Here is an 11,199-nt window from a genome sequence, read left to right on the forward strand (position 1 = left end):
ACATGCGATAGAATACAGACCTAGGCCAGCAATTAAAGGGCATGTGTTGGCGGACTTCGTCAATGAAGTCCCGCAACACAAAGAAAAAGAATGCTTGATTGAGCAGCAACCCCAAGCACCTCTTGAGCAAGGACAAATTTGGTCGTTGTTCACGGACGGGGCTTCAAGCAGTGAGGGATCTGGCGCAAGCCTTAGGCCAGTCAATCCCGAAGGCCATGAGTTTACATACGCCATAAAGTTAGACTTTAAGAGTACTAACAACGAGATAGAGTACGAAGCTTTCTTGGCAGGCTTACGTATAGCCAAAAAGCTTAGGGTAAAACACTTGGAAGCCCGCGTGGATTCCATATTAATTGCGGGACAAATCAATGGAACATATGAAGTAAAGAGTGACGTAATGGCCTCATACGTGTCATAGGCGAAATATTTGTTGCTTCAGTTCTCTTCTTGCAAAGTAATTCACATAAAACGAAGCGAGAACAAGTCAGCAGATGCCCTTAGTAAGCTGGCTTCAACGACTTTCGAACACTTCGCTAAGGACATCCGCATTGAAATACTGGATCGCCCATCTGTCCCGCAACATCAAGTTTTGGTAATTCAAACCGGAGTGGAATCTTGGATGACACCTATCATAACATATCTGTCATCAGGAGCCCTCCCAGAAGGAAAAGCCACGACCCGGAAGATAAAACACAAAGCCTTGAACTATCAAATGAATGACGGTGTTCAATACCGACGTTCCTTCCTCGGGCCACTACTTCGATGCGTGGATGCCGAGGACGCGAACTATTTAATCAAAGAGGTTCATGAAGGCATATGTGGTCTTCACGCAGGCCCGCGCATGGTCGTAGCAAAGCTGATGAATGCTGGATATTACTGGCCAGGAATGCATCTGGATGCTGTGCATGAAATAAGGAAGTGTAATTCATGCCAACATCATGCTCCCAACACGCTGCGACCAAAGAACGAACTTGTTCTAGTCACTTCAGCATGGCCATTCTAGAAATGGGCTATCGACATAATGGGACCTTTCCCTGAATCCCCGGGACGCGTCAAGTTTTTAATAGCAGCAATCGACTACTTTACGAAGTGGGTGGAAGCCAAACCAGTTGCCTCCATAACAGCAGCAAGCGTTAAAAAATTCCTTTGGGAATTCATCATCTGTAGGTTTGGTCTTCTGCTGGAACTCGTTAGTGATAATGGTACTCAGTTCGCTGACAGTGGGCTACAAGTATGGTTGAAAGAACTGCAAATCTCTCAGATTTTGACATCAGTAGCCCACCCGCAAGATAATGGTCAGGTTGAGAGAACCAACCGGACAATCAAGGAAGGAATCAAAGCGAGGTTAGGAACTAAACGGACGGGCTGGGTGGACGAGTTACCCCATGTACTTTGGGCCTTTCGCACCCAAAAGAATTCCAGTAATTCTGAAACCCCCTTTAGCTTAACCTACGGCACTGAGGCCATGATTCCGGCCGAAATTGGGATTCCATCCGCAAGAGTTTTATTGATCGATGACAATGATCATGAACTCCGGATGAATCTTGAGTATCTTGAAGAAAGGAGGGAACTGACATCGATCTGCGAGCACAATTATAAACTCCAATTGAAAAAATATTATTACTCGCGGGTCAAAAAAATGCGGGTTTGATGCGGGAGACTTTGTCTACCGCAATAATGAAGCCTCCGGGCAAGTTGGCCCCAGCTAGGGAAGGACCTTACAAAGTTAAACAAGTGTTATCTGAAGGTGCTTACAAGTTAGAAAGGTTGGACAGGACTGAGATCCCTAGAACTTGGAATGGGGCCCAATTGAAGAAGTGTTACATATAGTACGTTTTTCTCTTTTGCCATGCGTGCCTAATTAGATACTCACAAATTATGTACTTTCATCTTTTGTAATTCGGCTTATGCCTCATCTATGGAAATTTTATTTCAGTCATTTATGACATGTATTGTTATGTAATCCTTTATTGACAAACAAAGAAGATCCTACAAACACTTATATTATGAAGAATAAGACAAAGTGTACCAGATGAGAAAAGACTTCTTTATATATTCAAAGAGGATTACAACAAAGTGACAAATTACAAAAACAAGAAAAATCTATCTACGACGCCGCATCTTCGTGTTCTGCGTTCTCGCCTTCCGCGTCGTTTGGATTTTCTTCATCTTCCTCATCAAGGTCAAGAAGGTCCTTTAGTTGCTCAATGCTATCCTCCTTGTCTGCAAGATTAGATATCTGCTCCGCCAGAGAAAACTTCAAAGTATCAAAAGCTTCTGTTTTCTGGATAAGGACGACATCAGTGTCTTGAACATGCAAAACATATTCTTCCAGAAGCTTGGATTCTGAACCAAATTTGTAGCCTTCCTGGAAGCCTAGTTGACGGCCAGCTTGCTTAGATACATTCAGGAGAATGGCGACACAATTCCCAGGTTCATCACTCGCCCGGACATCGGCGATGACTTGTTAGAACAATTAAATATAAGTAATTATGAGCAATCTGATTATTCATGACAAGATAAGACACATACCTTGGGAATTCCTTCTGCCAACAGCCATTTTTTGTCCGCCTTGGCTCGGACAAGCTCCATCTTGTGGCCAGCACACTCCAAAGCCTGTTCTTGGCTCTTGGCAGCAAGATCAGTCAAACGCTTCTCTTTGGCCACTGATTCAGCCTGAAGAGTCTTTATTTGCTCAGCTTGTTCATCCAATTGCTTTTGGAGAACAGACTTGGCTTCCTCAACGGCAAAGCGAGCAGTCTTCTCTGTTTCCAGCGCTTGACGGCTCTCTATGTCCTCATCCAAAGCCTTAAGGGATTCCTCCTTCGCATCAGACGCCGAAACCGCCAGCTCATCCCACTCCTCATTCATCGCTAACAAGTCCCGGGTTATTTCCTGGTTGGTAGAAATAGTATTCGCCAAATGATAAGAGTTTGAGCTTAATAACTCTTGGCGAATACGGCGACGTTGTCGTTCCCTTTCTGCGGGAGGAAGGCTTTCCCGCAGATATTCAAAACACACATCCACGTCGTTTAACGTCGAATTTCGACGTAAAGACCAACGCGGATGATGTGGGGAATCGTCTTCCTCATTAGGAGGAGGAGAGGTCTGACGCCCGTAGGCAAATGCACTCACACCTCCTTGATCTCTGAAGCGATGAACATTGAAGGAAGGCGACATATTTAAGCACTCAGTGTCGACAACTTCCTTATTCTTCAAAGGAGAATCATCTGCCACAAATATTGGATCTTTGGCAGTGTTAGTAGGCGAAGATGGCGGTGACGGAGGAGGAGTCGAACTCTTAAACCTGAAACATGTTCAAAGAAATCATTCAGGGCCACTGTCAGATGTTAATAGATTAGATACATACACTTGATTCATAACAATCAACAAATTAGAGAAGTATCAAACTTACCCAAGGAAATGTCTTCCGAAGCAAGTTGGTGTAGGAACGTTTCCAAATCTGCAGGCTTTTGCCTCTTCGACTTCTTTAACGGAGCAGCCTTGGCAGGATGAACCTTGCGTTTACCGGCCGCTTTGGAAACGCCCACATCAACAGTTTGATGCTCACCCTCAGGGGTGACGTCATCAGCAGTTGGATGATTACCCTAAGCAGTATCGTCAGCATCATCATCACCCGCAGTGGCGGGATTCTTGCCAAGTTTCCGGGTCAAACTTGTAGATGAATGCACAACGTTTGTAGAATCAATAGTTTCAATAAGTTCATCTCCATCACGGGGTAATGATTCCTCACTAGATGACAGAAGAACTATCACCCCGCTAGAAGTCATAGCGGTAAGAGGGCGAGGTTTTAGAATTCCCTCAACTTCGGTGATGATCTTCTCACCTTTCGCATACATGGCCTCAGACACCACGGGTTCCGCATGAACGGTGGAGAATAAAAAATTACTCCGGGTGCGTTCAAGAAACGGCAACTCGTTTGGATGAGCAGGCCGACGCACCATCAAACCTTCCACTTTGTCTAGGAGAGTGGAAAGAACAGAGCCTTCACTTGTCATTGAAAAATGTTAGGATATTGAAATAAAATTCTGAAATAATGAAAGTAACGACTCACTCTTGTCAGAGTTCTCGAAGTATGGTTCCAAGTTAGGGAACGGCCATAAACGGCTCATTTTCGCGAACACCAAGGCTCCCTCAGGAATCGCCCGCAGTGGCGTTGGTTTCTGGATTAACGTAGGATACCAAGGAAGGTTGATCACGGTGGTCGCAGTAACGGATGGGGAAGCATCATCCTCTTTGCGACGAATCATCGCAAACGTAATCGCATCTTCCCGAATCCAGAAAAATTTTTGCTTCCATTCGTACAAGCTCCGGTACCATTCAGTGCCAATGGGACCTTTTTTGGTAGAGGCCTAGCCGTACCATCCATCCCGGCTTGCCAATTTATAAAATACGGCAAACCAGGCAACTGTAGGCTCAATAACGTTGGCCTGACAGCAGAAGTCGAAGTGACGAACCCGCAACATCCCAAATGGATGAATCTGTGACAAATAAAGGCCATAAGACGTCAAAATGGCCCTCATAAATTTTGTTACGGGTAACCGGAATTTCCCCGTCATAAATAAGTCAGTATAAACGACCATCTTCCCCGACGGAGGATTCGTGGCGATTGAACCGTCCGCCGGACGTTCCGGTCCCCACTCCGGTGCAAGGCCGTACACGTTGACGACATCGTCATAGTTTTTCTGTTTTAAGTTCACAACAACCTCATGAATTGCTGGAGTATTCTTCTTGTTACCAGCCATTAGATCAATACATTCGATCAAAGATAAGAAGGAGATAAATCTCAGAAGGTTCAAGTTTTGAAGGTTTGAGAGAAAAAGAGTTTGAAAGCGATAAATTGGAAACCACGAGTGACCTATTTATACTCATCGCAATAAATGCGACGGACTGACTGACTGACAGAAGAAAGAGAAAACGTGGACCGTTGGATGGTTGACACGTCAGGCGGGAGATTCAAGAAAGTGCGAACAGGCTGTCAATGGCGACATACACGTATTCCAGGTGTCACTTAAAATCCCTCTCTCCCCCACGTCATCAAGATTATCCAACTTGCAAAAATTCAAATTTCAAAAATATCTTGCAAATATATTATTACACAAACAATATAATATTCTCAAAAAGACAAAAAGTTTCTTTCCATTAAGTAATCAAACACGGTTACAAAAATATGGAGAAACAATTACAAAAAGTCTTAAAACCTAGCCTATCCTATTCTATGGATTAGGAGCTGCTGTATCTTCCGGAGTATTTGGTGAAGTGTCCTCAGACGAGGCTTCCTCAGACTCATCATCCAAGTAGTCCCTCAATTGCTGCACGCCATCATTGGCCGAGGCAAAATCCGGAAGCATATTTTGCAGCGGGAACACCAAGCTATCATGTTCTTTAATCCGCATATCATATTCCTGCTTGACATCAAGGCCATGAAGCGGATGATCTTCAAAGGAACGACTAGTTTGAGCATAGCTCATCCCTTCATTAAAGCCTTTCACGCGTCCAAGCTGGGATACGGCAGTAATCAAATTAGCGAAGCTATCAATCATCTCAGGACTTCTTTTAATATGACGGATGACCTGATAAAATAAAATGATACTTTATTTAATATCAAAGCATGAGGTGTGTAGTAAACAACAAGTGAGGAGAACTTACAGAATCAAGCCCTCGAGTAAGGAACCATTAGCGATCTTGCCCTGCACGCTCCGCCCTGTTCTGAAGCTCCCGCATCTCGTTAGTCATTCTTTGATTTTCAGCGGAAGCTTCAGTGGCGCGAGACTCTGCTTCCGCACGAGCTTGCAAAAGGGAGACATAAGCAGCTTGTATTTCAGCAACACCTTTGTCTTTAAGCTCAACCTGCTCCCTTTGCAGTTTCAGCTCTGCTTCAAGTTCTTGGATTCGATTACCTTTAAGGGTCACTTGGTTCTCAGGAGCTGAGTTTGCCTCTTGGGCCCGCGCCAAGTCATCTTTCTTCTTTTGAGCCTCAGCCCATGCAGCTTCAAGAATGGAATTTTGCCTCTCACAGGCTTCCTTCCATTGACGGGCCGCAGCAGCATTTCGATCTTGTTCACCCCTAAGGGCGATCTCTGCGTCCGTCTGTTTCCACTTGGCCGCACTGGCTGCTAAGTGCTTGTCCTCAGCCTCTTTCTTTGCAGCTTCAACAGCTCGAGAAGCTTCGCCCAGTTTCCCGCCCATCGTACGCCATTCGCATAAGATTTCCTGGCTACAGGCCAAAGTGTTAGCCAAGGAAAAAGACAAGTCGGTGTGGAGATCATGGCGGGAACGGTCACACTGGTGCGCCATTTCTGCAAGTGACACACAGTGTTTAACGAAACTCATGCAAGTTTCGGAATCGGAAAACCGAGACCTATTGACAATGTCCCATGGCGGGACGAACAGTTCAAAGTCATCTCCAAGATTCGCATCCCCGTAATAGCGTGAATCAGAAGTTTCAAGGCGAGCGGGGATCGAGGAGGACTGCTGAGGAGCACCTTGTGTCGTCGTCTCCCAGACACCCCGAGATGTCTGTCTAACATAAAAACCTTCCCCCCCCCACCTGTGGGTGGAGGAGAAGTAGCAAAGACTTGTGGAGGAGGACGAGGCGGAGATTCCTCAGTCCTAAAACCCTCTGCATTCACAGCAGGGCTGTTCTCCTAGAAGCCAGTGGCATTCCAAGTTTGTAAAAGATAGTTAAAAGAACTATCATTCCCGGACTGGACTAATGGCTCCTCCGCGGTAGTCTCTATCGGAGGGATGGGTGGCCTGTCCCCTGATACCCTCTCAGGAGGAGGAGACAGTTGTTTTTTCAGCTCTTGGAGTTGGTGAGGGTAACTGTTCGGATATGTCGTCCCCAACAATCAACGGATCTACACAAAAAAGTTACACTTAGCTAACATACCAAAACAAGTAAAGTATAAAAAGTGAAAAACATACCTTCTACCGTATTCATACGTTCAGCAAGGCTATACTGCGGTTTTTAGGACGGTGAGTCCTCCGCTTCTTTTTCAAGGATCCTTCCCCGGCGTCCCCAGTATTTGTACCTGCATCACCCGCCTGAAAGGACTTAAGGGTCCTTTTCTTCTCCAACTCTGTCAATATGTGCGAGACAGATGAAAATTCAGAGACATCGTCATCAGAACTCCCTTCTTCTTGGGATGCAAAATCGTCACTCGATGATAGAATGACGATCACCCCATTAGAAGTAAGGGCATCAAGTGGAGGAGGGTTTAGAACATACGCACATGATTGGAAGGTTGCGTCCGAAACTAAGGGTTCGGCTCGCACCTTTGTCGGGAAAAGGAATCGGTCCTTAGTATTTTCAAGGATGGGTTTATCACCCGCATCACGGATGCTTTTCCGGGCACAACCGCTATCCTTGAAAAGGGCGTTAAGCATAGAACCCCGTCCTGAAAAGAAAAACATAAAAAATCAATCATAAAGTTTCGAGGAAGAGAAAAAGCAAAAAGGTTAACTTATGTTCATCCAAACCAATAAAGACATGCTCCATAAACTCAAATGGCCACAGGCGACTCATGTCTGCCCACACAAGGGCTTCCTCAGGTAACGCCCGCATTGGCGTCGGCTCCGATGTAAGGATGTGGAACCAGTCGCGACCGTCGTGGGAGGCCGTAAGAACTTCCGGGAGCACTCCGGTGGCCGGACGTCGGACCATAGAAACGGGCACCACGTCCTTAGATATCCAGAAGAACTTGCTACGCCTGTCTTAGGAACCTTTCTCGACCTCATAGCCGATACTCCTATCGGAAAGCCCCTGACACGTAAACCAACCGCCACGGTTGGCAAATCGATAAAAGATCGGAAATCGGTCAAGATGAGGTAGCATTCCGTGTGCTGTACAACGAATTCGTAATGACGAATTTGCATGACAGCTCGAGGATGCAACTGGGATAAGTGGATCCCATATGCAGTCAATACCTTCATAAAAAATTTCGTCATGGGAAAACAGAAATTCCCATAGACGAAAAAATCAGAATATACAGCCATTTTGCCAGGCGGTGGCAGGCTGGCTATAGAAGCCGGAGAGGGAAATTCCGGTTCCCACTCCGGTGGGATACCATAATTTTCAATCAGTTTCTGGTACTCAGCCAGATTCCATTGGACATCCACTTCATCAATCTCAGATTGAATAGTCGTCATTACGATAAGATTTGGTGAAATAGCAAGGGGTTATACGAGAAATTTAGTGATTAATCGAAATACTCAGAGAGAAAGCAGAAAGATAATCAGAAATCAAAGGCGATAAAACTTCGAATAGAAGAAATCTCCCATTTTTTATACTTATCGCAATTAATGCGATGGGATATGAACAGTGGAGAGAGAAAAACATCGCCCAATCAAAGGCCGCCACGTCACGCGGGAAATTCGAAAAATAGAAAAAGTTGCAAAGATGATGTAAGGCCCCGTTCCCGGTAGCCCTACTTTAGCGTCGTATTTACTCATAAACACAGTTCTACAAATCAGAGTTTATTAAAACTTTCGCGGAATATAAAACTTTAACCATTTATAACAAAACAATTAATCTTTTCTTTAACCATAACATAAAATATCATATTTAAAACATCGTTTCTTCCATCTTCAGATGCCAGCCGTTTAATCCATGCCATGTGCCGTCCTCATGCTAACTCTATAATCAGCTCACCTGCGTGCATACTAAAAGTCAGCTACGCTGAGTGAGTTCTAGTTAATCGGACGCCATACAATACATACACATACATACATATCCGAAGATACATATCCATACTTAATCCGTTACCCTACTACCATACATACATACATATCTACAATCACTAACCTCAGTCTACCGAGAGTACGTTCATAGTCCGCCGTCTATACCTGTACTCAAGATCGTGAACACGTAAAAGGTTCGCAATCCTTACCTATGTTAACCAGTTATGGTACGTGCAAGGTCCGCAGTCCTTCCCTGTACCATCCTATATTGACAACACGTACAAGGTTCTCAGTCCTTCCCTATGTTGCAACCTAACCCATAGCACGTGCGAAGTCCGCAGTCTTCCCCTATGCTACCAGAACACAAGTATAGCACGTATAAGGTCCACAGTCCTTTCCTGTGCTGAAGCCTATTTATAATACGTATAAGGTCCGCAGTCCTTATCTACGTTAGCGTCTATCACCTATAACCATAGCACGTACGAAGTCCGCAGTCTTCCCCTATGCTACCACAACACAAATATAGCACGTATAAGGTCCGCAGTCCTTTCCTGTGCTGAAGCCTATCTACATTACGTATAAGGTCCGCAGTCCTTATCTACGTTGGCGTCTATCTCCTATAACACGTATAAGGCCCACCGTCCCTATCTACGTTTACATCTATCATCTACATCACGTATAAGGCCCGCAGTCCTTAACTACGCCATCCCCTGCCAAGTCTAGGTCCAACAGAAGTTAGAGGGATTCGCCATCCTAACTTAATACGTCGGACGTAGAACTCAAATACCATTTATGTACCTATACACACATACTTCACATATACTATAATTACATTGTAGCATAAGAACACTCTAGGCGTTCTTCACATAATTTTCACTTAACAGTCATACCCCTTGTCGATACGTGCAATACCTGGAGATCGTTCACGCCCTGACAAGTGTTCATTTGTAATGTTCATACATCTTCCATATATAATATTCATACCTTTATTTATAACCTGACAGTACGCGCAATATCCGAAGATCGTTCGCGTACCGAAAAGCAATCATTCATATCTATAACATATATCACATATGGCATACACTTATCACTTAGGATGAGTGTATTAACAACACATCGAGTATGCACACAACCCCGAAAACATAACAAGGAATGGGGCTAGAAACTCACCTGAACTCGGTTACTTCTTCTGCTAACGGTTACTCCTTCTTGAGCTGTGCGCGTCTAACTGTTTAATAATTACAGTATTAAGTACCGCTCTAGTCATCTCATTGCTACTTAATTAGTCTTACACGTCTAAGCTGTTTTACTTCATTAAATCATTACCTGGTTAGTTAATCATTACTCATTAACCTTTAAAGGTATCTTTCATAAATTGCCAAACTCCAAGGGCTGTTATGTAATTATATAATTCTTTTCTAAGTCCAGGGACCATTCTGTCTTTATATTAAACTCCTAGTTCGTTACTTTGCCCTTAACGAATTGGGTAAAGAATCATCCTCTGATTCGCTAAGCTCCCATAACGAACTAGCTAACGAATCACCCTCTGATTCGCTAAGCTCCCATAACGAACTAGCTAACGAATCACCCTCTGATTCGCTAAGCTCCCATAACGAACTAGCTAACGAATCACCCTCTGATTCGCTAAGCTCCCATAACGAACTAGCTAAAGAATCACCCATAACGAATCACCCACAGTTCTTATCCAGACTTTGACTCAAGGGTCAAAGTCAAAATCATCAAAGACAGCAAATAGTCAACAGATCTTAGATCTGCAATTAAACCTTCGTTTCTTAACCAAATTTCACGATTTTGGTATCAACGGAATCGTCTGACCAGCACCTACAAACCCCAACCATCAAATCGGCCTAACATCGATGTTTAAGGGGTGCGATTTAGGCATATAGGTTACGGGTTCTTTTAGGTTAACAATTAACCTATCAAATGCTAATCAATTCCAGTAATATTTGTTGTTTTGGGTTCGTTTATAACAAACTAACACAGATCTATGATTTCCCAAATTAAACCGAACCTATACGAATGATTTCTAACTATAAACGTACCTTGAACGAGTCGAATTACGAACACGGTTAAGCCTTGATGTTGTTTTGGTCCGTCACGAGGTTCCAGCACCAACAAGCTCGGGTTTTCGCCCTCGGATCTTGGTTCGGGTTATAAGATAGTGTTGTGTGTGTTTTCTAAGGTATAGGCTAGTGTGTAGATTAGGATAAAAATGGAAAGGATTAGGGTTTAAGGGGTATTTATACTCCCTTAAGCCCATGGACCTAAGGCCCATCTTTCCCTTTTGGTCCATAATTAAGTCCATCTAAAAGCCTACTTATCCTATCATATTTTATTATTATTATTACTATCCGAACGAAAAATTTGGATGTTACAGACGAGTACAATGACAGCCGTCATAAACGTTCCATCATCTGTTCACGCGCCTGTGAGTGATCAACTTGTCCTTTTTCATGATTATCCACAATTTCCAGT

Source organism: Bidens hawaiensis, unplaced genomic scaffold, assembly GCF_021521415.1.
Source record: "Bidens hawaiensis isolate Kalapana, Puna unplaced genomic scaffold, B.hawaiensis_p1.1 tig00005306_1, whole genome shotgun sequence".
NCBI classification, from domain to species: domain Eukaryota; kingdom Viridiplantae; phylum Streptophyta; class Magnoliopsida; order Asterales; family Asteraceae; genus Bidens; species Bidens hawaiensis.